This window comes from Rhipicephalus microplus, chromosome 4 (assembly GCF_043290135.1).
Source record: "Rhipicephalus microplus isolate Deutch F79 chromosome 4, USDA_Rmic, whole genome shotgun sequence".
Taxonomy (NCBI): domain Eukaryota; kingdom Metazoa; phylum Arthropoda; class Arachnida; order Ixodida; family Ixodidae; genus Rhipicephalus; species Rhipicephalus microplus.
In genome coordinates this window covers 87,989,214-88,011,504 of record NC_134703.1, presented here as the reverse complement: position 1 = coordinate 88,011,504, position 22,291 = coordinate 87,989,214, and the positions used below count along the sequence as shown (strand labels likewise).

The 22,291-nt window shown below is 44.8% G+C and overlaps 2 protein-coding genes across 2 annotated transcripts in view; one reads left to right on the top strand and one right to left on the bottom strand.

Annotated features, from left to right (window-relative positions):
- Nucleotides 1–22,291, bottom strand: part of LOC119172190 (uncharacterized) — a 168,861-nt gene that overhangs the window by 69,839 nt on the left and 76,731 nt on the right. The window lies entirely within an intron of this gene.
- LOC119172191 (beta-mannosidase) overlaps nucleotides 2,999–22,291 on the top strand; it is a 236,281-nt gene continuing 216,988 nt past the window's right edge. Inside the window, exon 1 of the mRNA XM_075893283.1 lies at nucleotides 2,999–3,260. The gene's annotated coding sequence lies outside the window, so the exon portion shown is untranslated. The remainder of the gene's footprint in view (nucleotides 3,261–22,291) is intronic.

The following is a 22,291-nucleotide window of genomic DNA, read 5'->3' as shown; positions in this document are numbered from 1 at the left end:
AACAACCTCGGGGCATCATCATACGCGACGGAATGCGCTTACTACGCGGGAACTGGTGTAGTTATGCATGCGCATATACTAGGGTGGCTTTAGGCATTTATTATAAAAACGAAGAAATTCTAATCAATATCTCGCTATAACGAAAAAAAGTCTCGAAACGATTGTGAAGCAAAAGCTAGTATGCAGCATTAGCAGCGAAAAGCAATCATTCTGAGTGACTGTGTGAAGACGTTTGTGCATAAAGTATTCACTAGTTACGCGAGGGGCCAAATGTTCAGCAACAAGTTAAATTGATGCGAGTCAAGAGCCATGCAATTCTGCTCTTGTTCACGAACGTTTTTTTTTTCTTTAGTAATAGGTCCATACGCGAAGAAGCAGCGCAGTGTACAATCATACAAGAGACTATTAATGAATTCAGATTTTTTTTACCCTACTTGCTTGTTGTTGGAACGATTTCTCTTGGACTTTTGAGAGCATTCACAGCAGCTGTGGAAACGTGCAAACAGAAAACTAAATATTTAATTGCCCTGTTGGTGAATTTATATTATAAAAATTAGTGAGGAGGAGTGTCCGAACATGATTTTGTACTTGGTGGTGACATTCAAGAGATTGGGGGACTCTTTAGCGAAATAAACCATAGGACAAACCCACTATAACGAATACAAGCATCACAGCCGCATTTGTGGGTACACACATTCAGTGCTGTCGTCTTTTCACTAGCTTCATTCATTGTCACCCCCCCCCCTCCCCCAAATGCTTACCCGAAGGTCGGAGATTTGATCCCGGCGGCGGCGGTCACATTTTGACGAAGGGGAAATACCAGAGGTCTGTATACCACGCGATGTAAGTGCGTGTTAACGAACACTAAAGTGGTCGACATTTCTGGAGTCCTCCATTATGGCGTCTCCCATGATCTTGTCATGCTTATGGGTCGTAAAATCATAGGTATCATTCTTATTTATTGTGCCATTAGATATTGCATTACGTCACAAGGCAAGCATACATGGTAATGTTCTGATGCATTCATTCACTTGTTTTGTTCTGTCTTTTCAAGCGTTCGATTTCGTTGCGTAGACAAATAAATTGCATGAACAATAACACTATGACAATAACAGTGCGAAAAGCATAGTCTTTTTTTTTCAAAAAGAGGTGTCGTTGCCTTGGCATTATCTTGGGCAAGAGGGCTCTCGTACATCATGACAGGGATGAAATCGAGCATTTTAGACAAGATGAAGCGGAGCGCTCTCGCGGGACAAAGTGTCATGCGGAAGAAGCGGACACTTGATTCTTGTTCAATTATTATTATTATTATTATTATTATTATTATTATTATTATTATTATTATTATTATTATTATTATTATTGTTATTATTATTATTATTATTATTATTATTATTATTATTATTATTATTATCAATATTATTATTATTATTATTATTATTATTACGCATGTCTTCATAAAACACTACATTTTGTCGGGCAACATGAGCATTTAGCTGGCGCAAAGTTACTCGCAAGGCCTAAAACATGTCAGGCAAGAAACTCACAAGGTCAATTTTGTATTCAATGAAGGCAACTCAAAGGCGAAGCCGTCTTCTTCCTCTTCTAAAAATCAATTGATCCCGCCCCGCCACCATTGGAAACCTTTTTTCATTCGTGGTTCTGCGCTGCCTCAAAGACCGCATGCACCTCACCTGGTTTTACGTTGCCACCATGATCAGACCACATTGAACCAAGCAACGATATCACGTGATGACGTGATCATGTGATGGTACATCACGTGACGTCACTATTACACTTGAAGTATGAGCGTGGAACTTAAACAGAGACTTGGGAAGACAACAACTAGCGCATTGGCCTTTTTAAGCCACTGTTGAAGTGGCTTTCTTGTATTTAAAGTACAATAAATTACTAATTGGTCGAATCAACCATATTTACAAACCTATATGACGTCATCATGAAGACCAAATATTACATTTCGTGACGTAATCGTGACGTCGTATGACGACGTCACCACGTTATGAATTTTTCGCACCACGCCGACTCCGCCATTTAAAGTTTCGCGTTCGGTGAGGCATTCAAAGCTTTCGCCCTAATAAAACAGGATTTTTCGTATCTCGCGAATTAATACAGACTCAGGGTAGCGTATGGCCGGGTACTGTGAAGCTTTGATAGTTCACAGCTCTGCGAATCTTATCGAATGCAAAATGAACTATGCCTCACCATGGTGCTCCATTGGTAATGGCACTCGACTGCTTACCCGCAGGTCATTTGATCGAATCCCGGCCACGGCGGCTGCATTTTCGATGGAGGCAAGAATGTTTTAGAACCCTGTATATATAAATTTTGGTACATGTTAAAGAACACCAGGTGGTCAAAGTATCTGGAGCGCTCCACAACGGTGGCCCTGATAACCATACGGTGGTTTTGGGACATTAGGCCCCAGATGTCAATATTAAATGAACGCTGCCCGTATTTCAGCTTGTGCAACTTTCTTCCTTTATCTTTTTTTATTCCACTTGCATTTCGATGTACAGATTTAGAAAAAAAAAATATCACTCAATGCTCCACCCTGACAGGAAAAAGTCTATTGCATCACCGTCTTCGGGCAAAACAAGTAAATCTGTATGAGTGAATATCCGCACCGATTCTTGGGAAGCGCAGCATCATTATCGGTAGAGCAGAACACTAAATTCTGTCGTTTATGTTTAAGTCGACCTCGGCACCTTTTAGAAAATGGAGTTGTTATCAAAGTTGACATTGTCCATGAGCAGCGTGGGCTTAAAAAGAGATAAAAGAGATAGAGGAGACCATTAACGCGTCGACTAAAAGTACCGGAGCGTGCGTCGATTGTATACGATTCGCTAGAGAACTGTGTACAGCCCGCACCTATTGCATCACGATGCGAGAGCGGACGAGAAAGCCTATGAAGAAGCAATGAACGAACCGAAACTGCGGGTCGTGTTTTCTGAGCAGCCGGTTTTCGGCTTGCAGAGGACAACGGAAGAAGCAAAGCCGAGATAGCGGGACACTCCCCCCTTTGGCAACGCGTCCTCGGTGACTGGGCGAGCGCTCGCCGGAGGGACAAGTCCCCGGGTCAGGCTTCTTCTGGTTTGTTCCGGAGGGCCTAACAAGCTCCCCTCCCGCATCGTCTGCTTCGCGAGGGCCACCCTTCAGAAATCAATGAAGCTGCACTGCTGCCACCCCGTGGAACCAACTCGCTTTTCCTGCGCCAGCGCTGCAGTCACAGCTGTTTTTTCGTGAGTATTGAACTTTTTGTACCAGCTTATGTATAGCGCTTACGGTTGCGCCCTTCTGCTTGTTGCGCCGCACAAAGAAATCTGCGCGGAGCCGGCTTGTCCGCACAAAGCCGCCTTCAAGGCATGTTTCGCTCTGTAAACTCTCACCGCTTCATCAGAGGAGTGCGATAACCGGTCAGCGGCCTCGGGATTTTTCGCGGCGGTCGACAGTGCATTTTTACGGGGTGACGTTGTGAGGTTTAAGGATGCCCTTACAAGGTCTTGTGTGTGTGTGTGTGTGTGTGTGTGTGTGTGTGTGTGTGTGTGTGTGTGTGTGTGTGTGTGTGCGTGCGTGCGTGCGTGCGTGCGTGTGTGTTGTGTGTGTGTGTGTGTGTGTTTTGTAAAATCAGACGGTAAAGGGCAGGGCCGCTTGCACTAACGGGCGCCGCAGTTGGCATTGTCAGTGTATGCTGGCGAACAAATTTCATTAGTTTTGATAACACGGAAGCACCTTCGAAAGAAATTTGTAAATGAGTACGAAAAAACAGGTCGATACAACAAAGAAGACCACCGTGTCTTCATACCGTGTTTTCTGCACTACCTAACAGAAATCTCTCTTTTATAAGTTTTGCTTTGACGAAACTAGGGCGTTGAAAAAGGTGCTTAAACGCGACAAACTTGTACGAATTGCTCACATGGAGTGTTATAAATAGCTCACTCACCTTAAGCAGTAGAAGCTATTAGAAAGCCTATGAGGATGTTTGGGATTTGCCTTCAAGAGTAAAACGCGATAGCCTAATTGAATGAACCCCGTGAGTGAGTGAGAACAACTTTATTATAATAAAGTTCTGATACTACTCCTACAGCTACTGCTTCTCGCGGCTACTCCCACGTGAGTAACGGCAGGTCTAACTTGACGGCTGTGTCACAGGCGTGATGGACGGCCGAGATTTCGTCCTGAAGTTCTGGCCTACATGTGCATCTGCTAAGTAAAGGGCGCTGCACTGAACTCGAACAAGTTTGCCTCGTGTGCATTGTCTTCAACCAAGGCACAAGAAAAAAAAAAACGTTTGTGCACGTAACATTAATCGTTTAAATTTTCCTATGATTTCTACCAGATTCAGAGTTCCGAAGTGCCCAATGCTTTATGATTGGTGAAGTACCTACTATTTATCCATAAGGAGCCACGCGCACTTGCGCAACTGCACACCTTGTAATCGGTGGGCAGCTTAAATTCAGCCACTCGTTGAACAAGTCTCATGTTTGTAAGCCTGGTTCAATTTTAGGATTCTGCCGCGCAATATTGATATGTGGGGTTTAATGGCCTAAAACCACTGTATGATTATAAGAGCCGCCGTAGTGGAGGGCTCTGGAATTTCAGACCACCTGTTTTTTTTTAACGTGCACCCAAATCTGAGCACCGCCACGCAATACTATTACGTGCGCTAGGAAGTCACATTCTGCTACATGACATTCATGTAGTGTTTTTTTAACAAATCTTCACGCACCGGCATGGCTACTTGATTGATATGTGAGGTTTAACGTCCCAAAACCACCATATGATTATGAGAGACGCCGTAGTGGAGGGCTCCGGAAATTTTGACCACCTGGGGTTCTTTAACGTGCGCCCAAATCTGAGCACACGGGCCTACAACATTTCCGCCTCCATCGGAAATGCAGCCGCCGCAGCCGGGAATCGAACCCGTGACCTGCGGGTCAGCAGCCGAGTACCTTAGCCACTAGACCACCGTGGCGGGGCATCGGCATGGCTACTTGGCAGAACACTTGCATACCATACACACGGACTGGGTTCAATTCTCACTTCAAATAGAATATTTATTTATTTTATTTGTTTTTCTTTATTTTACGCTCACGGGCAAGGTGGTTCTCGCTCACAACCAATGACACCAATGCCTTATTTTTTGCGAAACGAGCTTTTGAACGCTATCGCTTCACTTGACTCGGAAGAGAGCAGTGCTTCGAGATAGGTCTTAGTGCACTTCAAGTTGTAAAAGTTTATGTCTGCTTAGGGCAGGTAATAACCGCGGAGCCGAACCACGAGATTGGAGTAACAAGAAGAATAAGAATAGGCTGAAGCACATTTGGCAAGCACTCTCAAATTATGACAGGCAGATTGCCACTATCTCTCAGGAAAAAGGTATATAACAGCTGTATCTTGCCGGTACTTAGCTACGGAGCACAAACCTGAAGACTTACAAAGAGGGTTCAGCTTAAAGTGAGGATGACTCAGTGAGCAATGGAAAGAAAAATGGTAGGTGTAATCTTAAGCGACAAGAAGAGAGCAGAATGGATTAGGGAACAAACGGGGGTTAAGGATATCATAGTTGAAACTAAGAAGAGGAAATGGACATAGGCCGGGCATGTATCGCGTAGACAGGATAACCGCTGGTAATCAAGGGTAAACTAACTGGATTCCCAGAGAAGGCAAGCGGGTTATGGGGAGACAGAAGGTTAGGTGGGCTGATGAAATTAAGAAGTTTGCGGGTATAAATTGGCAGCAGCAAGCACAGGACCGGGTTAACTGGCGGAACATGGGAGAGGCCTTTGTACTGCAGTGGACGTAGTCAGGCTGATGATGATGATGATGATGATGATGATGCTTCACGTAATATGTGGCGTTTAACGTCTCAAAACTACCATATGATTATGAGAGACGCCATAGTGGAAAGCTCCGGAAATTTCGACCACCTGGGGTTCTTTAACGTGCACCCAAGTCTGAACACACGGGCCTACAGTATTTTCGTGTCCATTGAAGCCGGGATTCGATCCCGTGACCTGCGAGTCAGCAGCCGAGTCCATGAGCCACTAGAGCACCGGGGCGGGGCGTTTGAACGCTGTCGCGGCAATACGAATGCTATCTTGTCTGTGTTTTACATCTTTATGTAAGGTAGGAAAACTTGGCTTTTCAATGTTTGTTCATACGGAGCTTCCAGGCCATTATTATTATTTTTTTTTCTGCGCTGAGAGTGATCGATTGCAGGTACTGATGGGTCAGAGCAAAGGTTAGCAAACTAGAAATGAATCGCTGACTTATTCACAAATCGAGTTAGAGCTAGCTCCTAAATTGCAGCATGTATAGGTGCGTTTGGCCTCTCATCGCATGTGCGATAACTTGCTACGTTCGAAATCTGGAACGTCGCAATAGGCAAGATGGGAGCCCACTAAGTGCAGTGCTGCCACCTTTCACGACCGAACGACTTGTAACACATCGCACCTCCGCATTGTGGAAACTATCTCGAGCTCGATAGGGCAGCTACATTTATAAGCGAAATCCGGAAACGTATAGGCGGCGCGTTGACATTAAGCGATGTGTCGCCATACGCGGTGGCAACGTCATGGAAGGGTCAACGTAAAAGCCACTCGAAAGGACGGTGGCGATTTCTCTATACCGATTTTGTTTTTCTCTCGATGACCAGCTACTTCTCTCTCCGTATAGGCCTCTGTGTGTATTGCTTTCTCCACTAGCGCTCGTATACGCCGATGTCTGTAGGAGATTGCTCCGAAATGGATTGGAACCTTGATCTCAACATTATTTTTTCTTCACAGCGGGCACGCGGCGGTCAAGTGCGTAGATGACGCGTGGCAGAGGTTGCTAGCGAGTTTGCTCTGATCTCGCAGCATGTTCGAGGAACTGCTAAAATGACTTTCGAGATGCATCGCGTTCTTATCTTTCGTTTGTCGAAACTTATCTACTTGCGAGGTCTGAAAAAGAAAACGATGAAGCAAACAAAAACCTAGCGTCGTAGCTGCCTTTCTCACTTTTGTAAGAAAGGACAGAAGAAACCTTATGGGATGGTATTCGAGTTGAGTAAAAACTTCATTTCATTTTTTTACGGTGCAAGTGAAAGCTTGTCGTACGGTGCTTCAGCTTAGCACTGCGTCTGCTCCTTTGCTGCCGTGTGGAAATTATTCCGAACCGTTCGAACATTTATATGAATTGGCGGAATGCAATAGAATTCGGAAATTTGTAGCGAATAGCTGATGAGCTATTCAGGCTGTGACAATTCCAGATCAGCCCCCCCCCCCCCCCCGAAGTATGCCGTTCGAAACCATCTTCGCTCCACTCACCCAGTTCCATCATCATCTTTGTCATTACTACTCAAAAATAATATCGGGGGTTTTACGCGCCACGCCTACGAAATGAATATAAAGAATGCGGTAGTGGCAGATTCATTAAGTAACGACCACCTGGGTTTCTTGAAAATGCATTGAAATGTGAGCCTTTCGGCTGAACTCGAACCAACGACAAAGCATCCAGCAGCCGAGAACATCCACGGTCACACAGAAGTGGACGTGTAATTATCGCTTGGACGAGACCGTGCATGCACACCATTATGAGAGAAGCTGTGCTCTTTTATTAGCGTCAAGCAAGATTGAACGCCATGCTGCAGTAAAAGTTTTATTCCGATGAACCCACGCGTCGTGCATTGTCATGTTTTTTTTACTTTAAGTTGCCAGTAAATTTTCAAATCTTCAGTAACGCCTCCTTCACATTCGAGGTATTAGGGAAAGTATTTCTAGAAAAGCAAATTGAAATTCAAACGCGCGTTGACGTGAGCGTTGGTTCTTTATGCGGCATTTGCACTTCCGTGGGAGGGTGCGTGAACAGTATCTGTGCGGCGGAAACAAATGGCCTTATCTCTATCTGCAACAGCCTGAAACCAAGTGGGCCTCGTAAATAAAAAAAACAGAATCACAAAAAGAACAACAACAACAACCAAATGGGACGCTTTCCGAGTTTCCTGATGCTCCAAACACACACTTGTAATCTGCATTCTTTGTTGCGCTGCATAAAGTGGCATTGTCAGATAAGCGCGATCATGTTTGCGCAGATCTTATCCTTTCAATATCCGTATGAAGCGTTTGTATATGCGTCTAAAACGATTGAAACTGTCGTTGTAATCAGCCCGACGGAAAACGCGCATGAGATGCATTTCGAGCGATATTTGCGTTCGTGAAACTCAGCGTCACGTTCTTCGGCCGTTTCACCCTGGTAATACTCGATTTAGAGCCTCGAGCGCCATGCGGGTCAAATCCCGCAGTTAATGATTATCACTGCGAGCGCGTCTCGCTAAATGTCAGGCTGTGGTAAGCGTGCGTACGTGCCCCGTTGCTGTGATGGTGGCTTGGTTAGCGCCTTGCTATAGATTAGTACTGCAAACTGTCCGTATAGATCAATGTGGGTGTTGAAAGGCCTTTACCTTCTGAAAGCCCATGTACAAGTGGCATGCACAATGTTCTTAGCCTCATTCGCGTTAACACAACACGGAAGTCTTTATTGAACGTTTCGATATATATATATATATATATATATATATATATATATATATATATATATATAATATTCTCACACAAGTGGCAAGTGTTTAACCGAGCCCACGAAAATCACATTCATCGTAACGTTGAAGCATTATTTCCACACGAAACTGCGTGAATGTTTCGTTTGTTCAGGTTAGTATGCATACCGCGTATTCCTGCTCTGGAGTGGCTAAGGGGGGGGGGGGGGCAGTGTTAAGTATCACTACCTGTTGTTAACTATCGCGAAATATTGTTAAGTTCCATAAAGAGAACACGGCCAGCTTGCAGTGCATCTGCCATGCGTTGTTGTACACAGCGGCGACATTAAAGCCACTTTACCTTCGACCTCATTGTAGTAAGAAAACAAAATTTAGGCGGATAGGGGGCTCCCGAAATCTGTCAAAAAAAAAAGAAAAGAGAGTGCAGCGATCCTTAGTATCGGCGCAAGTTTAATCCGTATAAGCCTTCGCCTTCTTCGATGCGGGCGCGATTCTGTGAGTCATCACGTGAGGGAGCGAATTGACGGAAAAGGTCACGATGGCGTCAGCCGAGTGGTCGGGCAAACTCTCGCTGACCGCATCAGCGCTGCCTTCGATGCCGGCGTGCCGGTACGGTTCTCCGTAAAGTTGATGCTGCCCTGCTTATCGCGCTTTTACTCTCCTCTTCCTTTCCCTGTTGATTTGCTCTCATCTCACATTTATCTATTTACCTTTTCACACACCACTCTCTTACCATCTCTTTCCTTCTCCTTAAGGGCGACGAAAGTTAACTGTTGTCACAGCCTGATGAGGATCGTAAAAAGAGGCTACCTTTCGTGTATTTTTTCCCTCTCTATCTCTCTTGTTCTTTCTTTTTCTTTGCTATTCCTTCTTTACGTCACAGGTTAGTCCAAGCATCACGCAGCTCTTGGTACTAAAAAAAGAAATAAGAAATAATACCGATGCAGACACCAGAGAAGATAAACATAAATAGAATGGACAGATCTCGGATTGCGTATGAGGAGATCGGCCTGAGCACTTTCTCGGCTAGGGTTCGGGTTCCTACTTCTTGACCGGCGCACCCATACGCCCACGCGGGGTGATTTGAGTCGCCCTGCAGGAGCCAGGGCGTCACCGAATGCTGTGCACGCGGGTAACGCACTTGAGGTGCGACCTCACTTCGAGAGCGTCGTTACTGCGTTAGCTCTGGACCGTAGCTCTAGTGCTGCGGGCCTCCGATGTTTCTGTAGTGTCTTTATTTCTTTTTCTTTATTCTCAGCCTTCCCTCGATCATTTCGAACGAGCGTCTGGGTCCTTAAGAACTATATACGCTAGCCGAGACAAGCCGCCGTCCTTACGTAGGATTGTTTGATGATGGTGACACAGGCACTTTGCCAAGCTCAGAGCAGCCTTAGAGAAGGATGATTCAACTTCGAATGGAGGTTATGTCGCTAACGCTGTTCACACAAAGTCCAGCCTTTATTTAGGTATAAATATTGATGCCTTAGAAATGGTCTATGCTCTTTGAATGGAGACGACACAACAGTTTAGTACCGCCTTTCCTCGTTCAGCGGTCGACAGCTCATTTGCTCAGCCATCGGTTGATTTCAAACGGAGGACACTTAAGTTTTGTTTGAATGGGAACGAAAGTGTTAGGAATACTTTTTGGAGCTTTTAATTTTATTCATCTTAGAAACACCACCTGGCCTTATGCTGACCACTGGAAAACTCGTGTACACGCTCTCTAAGTGGGTTATTTAGGCTACGCTTTGTTTCAGGAACGAAAAGAAGGCTTCGCTATGTGGAATTCAGATTACCGCTGAAAAAAAAAAAGAAATGTACATAGAAGACATATTTTCGAGTGATAGCACAAAAAGGTTGATACGTCTGTTAAAGCTGGGCGTATTTATCGGTGTTCAGATGAACAGTGAACGTACTTCATCTGCGTATGTGCGAACGGAAGTTTTAGTACTTTTTTTTGCTAGGCAGTCCTTTCCACGTGAGAGTATAGAGAAGGTGTACACAAGGAATCCACGTAGTAAGCACGAGATATTTTGCGCTCTCAGTTCGGGATATCTATCCGGTTCAACTTTCGCTCTTCTCACACTGATATTCATATAGACGCATGATCCCCCATATTAGACCACGTGCTTCCGATATATGACAAAAAAGAGAAAAAAAGTACAAGGGCGGCAGAGTGGGTGACCGTAATCTAGCCTTTACAAAGCAAGAAAGGTAATAAGAGCGCAGCGCTGCACCTCCACCTAACTCAAGGGCAAGCCATATAGTCTCATAGAAACCTTTATATTGTTCAGCCGCTTCATGAGTGGACGTGTTGACTCCAGCTGCAGAAATTTGAGCCCTAAACTCAACACAGCCCGTAAAGATTCGTCAAGAGCTTCTAAACAGTTACGAACACACGCAGACATCCATCAAAAGAGACGCCGTTAAGGGTAATGCATAGGTGGCGATTGGTGACCATGCGATTCGTCATTCTCGGTGACTGACCAGGCACGTCAACTGCGTCAGCGTATTTCAAGATGGCGATGGCAGCGCAACTACGTGCTTCCAAGCACATTACATGTTTTGCGTCGTGGCTCCGTGATCGTTGCAAATGGAGATGCATTGACGAATGTGAGCAGCTCGTGTTCTTTATCAAAATGACGTCAGAATATATTATTGAAAAGCTGAAGATGTTCTCCTGACATGCTGCTCGAGTTGATGGGTGATGATTGTATGTACACTGATAAACACACAGCTCATTCAACCACACATGTAGATGAAGTTATTTTCTAAACAATATAGCTTCTTTATATGGAAGTCAGACTCGCTTACAGAGACCTAAAAAGAAAGCACCACCCTGACAGCTTACTTATATCTCTTGCTTTCTATTTGATTTGATTTCGTGTATATGACTCACGCGAGTGATAATACTGGCTCGAGTATATGACTCAGCCCGTGATTGTACTGCTCCTTCGGCAAATTCCTCTTTCATGAAGCGTTTAAGCAATCGGGTTGGCGATCAGTTTCCTCCTAATCTTTTCTCTGTCTTTCAACTGTAAACATGCTTTCACAAAAGAACCATCGTAAGCCCTATTTTGTGCCTCGTGACACAATACAATTCTGTCATGGCCCCCTTTGAAGCCTGTGCACATTGCGCATAACCTGGTTTAGTAAAAACAGTCGGCGCGTCCATCAGCGATTTCTCACATCTAAGCAAATAGTACTGAACGAGATAACTGTAGCGTATGAACACATTTTTCCTTTCTATTCATTATTGCCACCCTTACTTCGTACTACGCTGTAGAACAGCTAACAAGTCTGTTATAAGCATCCACTGGGTTGCCCTTCAGGAGAAGGGTGGCATAGCTTGGCTGCACCCGCCCTCTCTCCAAATAAATGCATGGAACAGACTTTGCAATCACCCTCCTTCTAAATGATTATGCCACCCCCCCCCCACCTACCCAAGCCCCTTGCTCTCTCTGTATACGCACGTTTACGTGGTCTGTTAACCAAACCAAATTCACTTCACCCTTTGCGTTCGTTCTATATATTCCCCTGCGGTAAATATGATGTTTATCCTTCGAAAACCCATGGATGGACAAAAATAAAACGTGCTGCCAATAGATCGTTTTTGTTCTGGTGTGTCTTTCGAAAGAGATACACATTAGCTCTCGTCCCGAAATTGATCAAGAAGTCTCTGTCGTATGTAGTTAAAATCAGAGGGCTACAACTCTAACAAAACGTCTTTGTGGCTCAAATTATCTTAAGATAACAGCAATACTTTTTTTCTTAAATTTATCTTGTCATGTGCTGTGCAACTTCTTGCTTCGCACATGTGCAATTAAATTACAAGTCAGTGCCCTAAAAAAAAAACTTGCTATTGCTTCACCTGATTCAATTTGTGTGACGTTCTCACGTGTGACAGGTAGGCTCCACAGTGCGTTGATTTTACACCTATAGTTTGGCGGCCAAAGTGTTTCTTCCGCGCCTTTATTTTTGTTTTTCTCCAAGGCGGGCGCCTTTAATCAGCCCTAAAAGCATTTGGTGGTTGTTCTTGAAGGGCTGACTTTCGTCCGTTAAGAGAAGTGTGTTGTTTGGCTTTCAGAAACCGCTTGAAACAAACTGTCCCCTCAATTCAAGAAAACATTAGGTCAATCCCTTCCCCCCTTTTTTTACGTGTTATCTGATTAATTGCTTATCGGACAGCCGCACACTGCTGAAGTGTGGTCATGGCATTGTTGCTTTGATTTCTATAGCAGATTTGTTCGGCCAATCGTGGACAGGGCTTTTGTGTTCCTTCTCGAGTTGCACTGTACAAATAATAAAAACCTAATCGGAAGTTTATGGCATCACGGACATTCTTGTAATGTCTGAGCATCTATATGTGCCAAAAGCTCAATTTATTTTTGACTTCAATGACGTTGTCATCAGTTTTTTGTTTAGATGTTGTGGACTTGTTTTATTTGTTCATGCTCATCCTCCGCTGATATCTACGGTGTGGCAGCCTTCAAATAAGGAATTACAAAAGCAGCAACTCATCATGCGGCTATCGTTTGTAGACAAGGGACGTCGAAGCCTCTCACACGGGAAGGTTAAAAAAATGCGGTGAAAGAAATTTCTCAGCTTCATTACCATCAATCCTGCTTTATTATACTAAAATATCAGATTTTATTGATTTTTGCTATATAACAGTAACAAAAAGCAAAAGCAAAAGGCTACAGAGCCTGACAAAAACTTTTTCTGTGAAATACATCCTGTCACAAAAAGAAACATGTAATATATACCTTCGAAGCAATTGAATAACATTGATTTATACAGATACAATTAGCCGATTCTGATTGGACATATAAACATCACAAATATAAAAAATAAACAGGGCAGTAAGTGAATACTAACGAATAATAAAAAAACCAAACCAAACAACATCTGTATAGTATAAACAACGATATACAAAATGAACGAGGTAAGGAAAATTATCTGCAGATGTGCATATTCAAAGGCAGCTTGAGCTAACAATAAAGAACCGACACGGAGGCCCATTAGTTATGGCGCTCGACTGCTAAGCCGAAGGTGGCGGGATCGAATCCCGGCTGCGGTGACTGAATATTCGATAGCGGTGGAAATCCTGTAAGCCCGTCCACTCAGATTTGCGATCACGTTAAAGAACCCCAGGTGGTCGGAATTTTCGGAACCATTCACTACGGCGTTTTTCATAATCATATGTTTGGTTTTGGGACGTTAAACCTTGAATATTAATCATTGTAAATGACATCTCTCCTCATGCCACACTCTTAATACTTTTTAACCTGTCTTAAATGTATTCTTCCGATGTCACTGTGGAGCTCTTGCATGGCGTTTATTTTATCGTGCATGACGTACAATGACCACGCGCAAATTTGCTAATAAACGTTAATCAATTATCGAGTCAGCGTTCGCCCTTACATATATAAAAAATACCGTGGCCGTAACAGAGTTGCTTGCTACTCGATGTGATGCAGTGGGTATGCTATCAATTCAGGGCATTAAGCAGTTCCTTATTATTATTATTATTATTATTATTATTATTATTATTATTATTATTATTATTATTTGTGTGACTGAAAGTGCAGCGCGACGCTTCAGTAGAGCGACTGACTTAATACCAGCACGTTTTGAAATTATAGCGTATACACGATCTCGGCGCATCATAATCGATGGCTTCTAATGTCATCAGTAGAGAATGCCATCCAACCCGCTACGTCACTAACACCCTGAAGAGTCGAAGGTGTCTGGGACACTTTAGACACTTCTATGTAAACGAGTCTAGGAATATTGAGAGCGCTTAGTTCGCGAGATGTTATGTACGATCATGTATATATGATCATTAACCGCTTTTTTTCACATTTATGGCAGTCCCGTAGCTGTACTCGGGGGTTATAACTGTAGTACGGGCCTGTGTACAAGTCAGTGCTCACTTCTGCAAAGCTGGAGGCTGTATACGGCTGTGGATACTCAATGAATAGTTTCGGGATCATGAGTCATAAAGCGATCGCATATGCATCTCTTGTCGGCGTAGACTATGAACACATGAATAGTTTGAGCGTAGGGTATACATAGGTAGCGAGAAATGCATCGGACTAACTATATCGGCCGTGGTGGTCTAATGGTTACGGTGCTCAGATGCTGTACCGGAGGTCGTGGATTCGAGCCGGGGCGCGGGGTTTGCATTTCGAGGGAGGCTAAACGCTGGATGCCGGTCCACTGCGCGTTGTGAGCACGCGGTAAAGAACACCGGTTGGTCGAAAACACCGCAGCCATGTACTCTAACTTCCCTCGTAATCACATCGTGGTTTTGAAACGTAAAACTCTAACAATTACCTTCGGCGTAGTTATAAATTAACCTGACCTTTCTCTCGTGATTTCTTCTCATTCGCTATACCTCTACCAAAACTGTAGTCTAAACTCTAAAATCATCATCATTATCAGCATGGATACGCCCACGTACTGCAGGGCGAAGGCTCCTCCCATGTTCCGCCAATCAACCCTGTTCTGCGCTCTCTGCTGCCACCGCGTTGTACAACTTCTCAATCTCATCTGCACACCCAATTTTTGCCTCCCCTCACGTGTTTGCATTTTCTTGGAATCCAGTGAGCTACCCTTAATGAACAGTGGTTATACCGCCTGAATGAAACAAAGAACAAACGGGGTGAAGGATATCATATATGAAGTCAAGAAGAAATAGACATGAGCCGGACACGTTGCGCCTAGGCAGTATAACACTCTAAAATGCCGGTACCATAATCTGCATCCGTCCGGCTAACCTTGAATGACTTTACTCTTTAATGCACTTCCCATCTCGCTCTCCTCTGAAAGAGCGAGCGAAGACAAGCAGCTGGTAAACTGTTTCTAAACAGACACACCATGTTTGATTTCAAAAGGCTCTTCTGAATTTCTGTGAAGAACTTCGTGTTCTACAGCGTCAGCCTGGTATATATAGAATGGATACATTTCCGATATAGTGCTGCCTAAAGCGCGAGCTCTGTACTTCCGCTCCTGTGCCACGTGTGGTGACTCGATCGTCGCTTTCGTAAATGTGTCTTGGTATCATGACAACTACGAGACCGACGCCATGCCGCACGTCACTGCTTCGGCCATTAAAGACGGTCAATTGAGACAAATTTGAATCGCGCGTGCCTTCGCCGTAGCGATATAATGCGAACGCACGCGATGGCACGACAGGTGTCGTAAATCATCTCCGCGCACTCCCGTGCAAGCCCCGGCGGTTACCCCCAGGCGTTCCCAGAGATCTGGGCCCTCCAAGGTGTTTCTCGTCGTAGTGATAAAAAAGAAGAAGAAATCGCGGCGTGAGAAAGGCGACGGTGCGTTGTTGAAGGCAGCGTCCGGGGGACACCGTGTGTTGGTTGCGCGCGTGTACAGGTGAGTAAAAACAGAAGCACCATTAAGTAGTCGCTGCCTTTGATGAGTGATGTGGGCGCTCGACTTTGTTAGCATAGACTAAGTTCCAGCACACACGCACGTTAGGATGAGCACGAAGCGTTGTTGCCGTTGCACGTCGTGTTAGCTTTTCTTTTTTTACTGCTGTCTCCTTGTGTATTCGCTATCATTTATTCTTGCGTGGAGCCAAAATATGTAAAAGAGGCAGATCTGTGTCTTGAAGGGCTCGCTGAAAAGCGCCAGAAGGCGCTCGATTGTCATGACGTCCGTGATTGAGAGTGTAAAAATTATCATATAACGAGGAGTCGTAAAGAGGGAACTTTTGAGAAACAAAGCTGGCAAAGGGGCTATGAGAAGGAAAAAAAAAACGGGACAAAGCCGAAAGTATTTACATATGCGTCAATAAAGAAAATTGTGGGAGAAAATTAGTATAATAGCACGAACGACCACGATAGTGTTACATTGAGGCGTGCTTGAACTGGGCGGCTGAGAACGGAAGTACACCAAAAGAAATGTTCGCAAATAAATGGGACGTGTGCCCTGCTGTAGCCATACTGTGGGGAAATATTTGGACACACTGTACCGGAAAGCCACATATAGTATTCACCCAGCGAGATAGAAGCTTAGGCAAGCTTTACTGAAAGACAGACCACTCATAATGTCATTCTGAATACAGGATTGATACATTCGAAGCCTGCGGTAGAAATAATTGACCATGTTGTAATAATTGCTAGTGCAGATTGTCCCAAAACTCCGATATAGATGAAAGACGCTGTTGCGAAGGGCTCTGAAAATTTTGACCACACTTTTTAGTTCAATTTTTTTATTTGTTTTTTGTAACTTACAACTAAATATACGGGCGTGGGCCTCCGTCATTTAGCCTCCATTGATATGCGATCGGCATGGCCGGGATTCGATCCACCTTCGGGTCAGCATAAAAGCACCGCTGACCACTGCGGTGGTATAGTAGCCGACCAGCAGTTGAGATAAGCAACAGATGTTTAGAGCAATTTTTGTAAGAAGAAAATAGATTGACAGAAAAACGAGTTTTAAAGAAGTATACGTAACTGCACAGACAGCAGAGAATTATGCACTCTCCATTTTATGGAAATTTTTCGCTCTGTTCGCAGCGGCAGAGTGATTTTTTTTGTCCAGGACTTGTCGAAATAGGGCCGGGCAGGCTGAGCCGTCGGAATTTCATCGACGTGTTTGTTTTGGTAATGATCGATGTTGCGCACTTTAAGATGTATAGATTTGAAACTGTTCTTAAATCAGAAAGCACCCGTGCTCTTCGTTACCGTTCATAAAAACCTAATAATATCAGAACGCAAAGAGTGTTACATCACATTCGAAAAATTCTGCATTGTCTGCCACCAAAGAACGGCGGCAAAAAACGTTGCTCACCACCGGTACAATGAAAATCGAAGAGCATTCGCAGCTCATGCGAAACGAAACCGCCATTAGCGGCAGTTGCGAACAGAGCGAATGGAGTCAATGGAACGATTTGTTTTGCTGCTATCGCGGCATGTGAAACAACCTTTAGAAAACTGCAGCCTTTTTTTTAGGGTCACGCTCTGAAAGAGTGAATCAGTGTATGCATGCAAGTATACATTTAATGTTATTTAGAACGGACGTTTCTGGCGTAGCTTCGGTAAAATCCATAGATTAATCAAATGCGTGCCTGGTTGGTTTTATCGCATTGCGAAGAACAAGCTTTCTGCACAGATGAAAACAGTGATTGAATAATACATTAATCAACCAACATAGTTAAATCAGCCATAAACAGCGAGTACACACGCTTCAGCTTCGCTGGTTAACCATATGCAAGGCGTGCTTGGGTGTTTTTTATTAATTCATTATAATACTCTTGTACATTATTATTCCAACACGTGTTGTCACCTTCGTCTTTGTTGCACATTTACTTAACGTAGCAGCCTCCAGCTACTGAGCCATTGTGGCCCTTACACGATAAGACATTGAAGTGCGTGACAGCACGCTGCCATGCGGGTGGTGGAGTGGCAGGGCAAAATTCGAGAATGAAAAATGAACTGTTTCTATCCCGTACTAACAAAAGTATTACGACGTAATAGTGGCAAGAAAGTTGTAAAATTGATTATTGTTATCGTATTCAGGGTATCAGTGCAAAGCCCTAATAAATATTTTTCGCTATCCTCGATTCTGAGCATACAGGTTGTACTATCGCTGTCATTCGCGTGATTCTAAGGCGAGCTGGGGGGTCTGTTTGGCCACAATTTGAAGAGCCCTTTCACGTGGTTACGATGTTCCGCTTAAAGAACAGCCCGGATATTTTCTAAAACAAAATCTCTATAGAACATGGTCTGGCCTATGATGATGATATGTGGGGTTTAACGTCCCAAAACCACTATATGATTATGAGAGACGCCGTAGTGGAGGGCTCCAGAAATTTAGACCACCTGGGGTTCTTTAACGTGCACCCAAATCTGAGCACACGGGCCTACAACATTTCCGCCTCCATCGGAAATGCAGCCGCCGCAGCCGGAATCCGAACCCGCGCCCTGCGGGTCAGCAGCCGAGTACCTTAGCCACTAGACCACCGTGGCGGGGCATGGTCTGGCCTATCCAAGGCGTCTCATCAAGGGCTTGGTGTCGAGCCTTAGATTTTTTTTCGCACCACTATTCCTCAAAGTGAAGTCTCATGAGATCTATCCTTCCATGCGCGCAGTAGAAGCACACGGTGTGCTTTAAAGAAAAAAAAATGAAGTTGCTTAGCGAACGCTCTAGCACTGAGACGCCTATTTTCATATTTTTATTATAGCTGAACCCAGCGGCTATACATTGCGCCACGTTTTTGCCCCCAGGGTATTCATATATGTAGATTTATCAATACCCGCATGGAAGCTGCTTCGTGTGAGCGTCGTGCCATGTTTCGCACATGTGGCTCATTCCTGTCGTTTTTGTGTGTTTGTATTTGGAGAAAGGGTTGTCACGTTTTCAATAAACGTGACCACCTATGCCACACGGGAAGGCCTTTTACTCAATATGCTTTTCCTTTTCTCGGTTTTTCTTTTTCTTTTTTGCTTCTGCTGGTCACTGGCCACGTTGGCTGTACCCCGGCCAGTGTTTGCGCAGAGTCAGGTAGTCACGTGATTTCGATCGGTGCTTTTTGACGCCACGGCGAGCGAAAAATCGAGCCTCGCCCAGCGTCAACCGCGCCTTTTCCAGTTGATACTTTTTTGTGGTAAATGGCTTTGCACGTGGCCCCGGTGTCATGTGATATCAGCATGTTGGCTCGTGCTTTTCGAGACTGTAACACCCCGTGGCGTAGGCCTAACGGGAGGGGAAAGAGATAGTGCGCAAAGGCTTTTTTTGAGCAGTACGTAATGGGATGCACTGCTGTGCTGATAGCCGTGAACATGTTTGAATAACAAGCGTTAACGTTATATTGGAAGCTTAAATGCGTATACAGATACTGCACTGTTAGAGTGATTATACGTCGAAAATATCAATTTACATTGTTCGGGCATACACAATACCGCATCACTATAGACACGCAGGTGTTATACTATGACTCGTTTTATTTTCTTTTGAATTCTTCGTCTTGTTTCTTCCTTCCTTGCCTTTCGTTCCTCTTACTCCGTCCCAAGTGCAGGGTAGCAAACGGGAATGTTTCTCCTGGTTAACCTCCCTGCCTTGCCCTCAACCTTATTCTCTCTCTCTTTTGTCAGTATAGACAGTGATAGGTTTTCACTTTGTGATTTTTGATCGCGTTCATACCGGTAACTTCTTCTGGGACCAGTGATTCAATTTTATCTTGAACAACTAGACGGAGCAAAAAAACTACGACGAGCGAGGAAACGACCGACCTGGGTGCTGCCTGCGTCTTACCCAATCATCGTGCCCAGTTTCCACTCACTCACTCACTCACTCACTCACTCACTCACTCACTCACTCACTCACTCACTCACTCACTCACTCACTCACTAAGCTTTGTAGACGTTTAATTCCAACAAAAACAGCAATTAGTGGCCGTCGGCCACACATTCTCAGATATTTCACACATTCTCAGCTCAAAGCGTGGTAGTACATGACTGCATACAAGCAGTAGAATCGGCTCTTCGGTGGTACTGCAGCAGCCATTACAAGCTAACTAAATAGGGAGTACGATGTCCGCCCGATCCGCATACTTCTAGAGAGGATAAGACTTAGTGACCGCTGCAAAGGTAGTCCTTTCCACGGCTCCGTTATTCCCTGCATGACGTGGTTCCTCTGGACAACGCCACAATCACTCGGTGTAGCGCGACTGTCTGAACCTTCGCGCTGGCATCTGTCTTTGGATATTTCGTATACACCGGCCGCTGCACGCAACTGCGAGCCACACATGAAAGGTCCATCCGGCCAGTCGCGAGCACGTGCTTCCCTGCGTGCCATCGTCCCGAACACCGAGGCACGTCGTGGCCATTAATGACGATTGCCGCGCCTGTGAGCCACGCCTCTCGCTACCTCACAGGGGCGCATTGCGCTCGAGGAAGGACCGTCAGGTGTGCGTGCGACAATACATGTCCCGCTTTGGACGTGATGGTATGGAAGAAGGCAAACGTGTAAATTACGTCTGAGAGGGCGCCCAAGGGCATCACTTTCTTGTATATGTCATTTCTGTATGCCTTCGGAAGCAAGTAAATCTCGCGTGTGCAGGCCGCAGTGGATCTAGAAACGTCAGAAGGCGCATCGTATGTCCCCACTGTTTATGGAATCAGCATGGCCAGAACTAAACTGCTTGACGTTTTTTTACAAAGAAATTCACCCAACCTTTCTTCGCGAACACTCTTCGTGTCTACAGGCTACAGAAATTGGACAAGTGGACCACTGGTCCACTACAAATCGAGGCTGCAACTCACGGAGGGCCATCACAAACGAAAAAAAAAACTTGTGGACTAACGTAACCAACTTAACACCTATGGCACAAAGAAAGTACATGGCAAAGAGGAATGACGGGAACACGGTGCTAAAATTGAACACCAACATGCCCAAGCTCACGTTTTTTCAAACGTATCGAATTCATCTTCGCCAGTTAACCATCCGGGGGCAGCGCTTGGGCCGTGATCTTTCGAACGTTCCAAGCTATGCACTATCGCCCTGATGACAATTTTTTCGATTCCAGACACTGCTGCTTTGTGCGTAAGCCTATGGTCAAGGCCATGGTGTAACCATGGTCATGGCTCATCAATGTCGGACGCGAATGTTTTCGTTCAAGAAGTGTTCATCTTCCTTCGGATTAATTTATCATGTTCGTTCACATAACTCCTCTCGTTATCGTGCCTTACGTAATGGGTTTCTACAAGCTCTTTATGAGGGGTTTGGGGGGGGGGGGGAGGGCAGATAAGATTAGGTATAAGCGTGGTGACGTTTTGAAGCGCGAAGGCCACGTGTTCTGCGAGAGGACTTGTTTTGCCGCGCGAGTGGCGAATCTTCTCTGTTTGCGCCCGCTTACGAGACGCCGAGCGGGAGTTTCTATTTATCGGTGATAAAATCTTTGACGCGTATTTTATCGCGACGACAAAAAGCTTGTCACGCGTTCTCAATGACGGCGCCGAGCAGTTTGCGGCGCGACGGGGATTCCCCGGAGCGATGTCAACTTCACCCCGCGTACGGCAACGACACTTCGCGTGCTTTTTGAGGGCACCGCTGCACCGGAAAGCGAAACTTCCAACCGAGCGTTTGTTTTCGCAATAGCTAGCCATGACTGCACTTGGTGCAGCTTTACGACTGCGTGCTGATCGTAATCATATCGTGATATTGGCAAGTGACACTATCCAGAATATGTGTATACTTTCTGAAAGAGAAATATAGAGGAATTAACTTCAAAGGGACTTCGATGAAGGTGAAAATGTTTGAGGTCCATCTAACTAGATAGCACGTTAATGATCGCCGGGTGGTCTAAATTTCCGGAGCCCTCCTCTGCGGTGCCTCTGACTATCATATTGTAATTTTGGGACATTAATCTCTAGACAATATTATTACTAGCTTTGATGAGACTAAAGACGAAAGCCATTTTTCTCTTATTGCCCTTAAAAATCTTCAAATCGCCACGCTAGTTGCCAGAATTGACGCATGGTAAGCGACAAAACGCGCAAGACTTAAATGTGGGTGGCCACACCACCTAAAATTTTCGCACCAAACACTGTGACATCATACATTTTCAGAAAATTTACAAACGCCTATGTAGCTCTTAATAAGTAAAAATGAAGCACGTCATCAGATTAGGAGGGCAAAGATTTGATATGCCAAGTTTCGAGAAATTTCATTGAGCCAATGTTGTTCAAATGCAAAAACGACTTC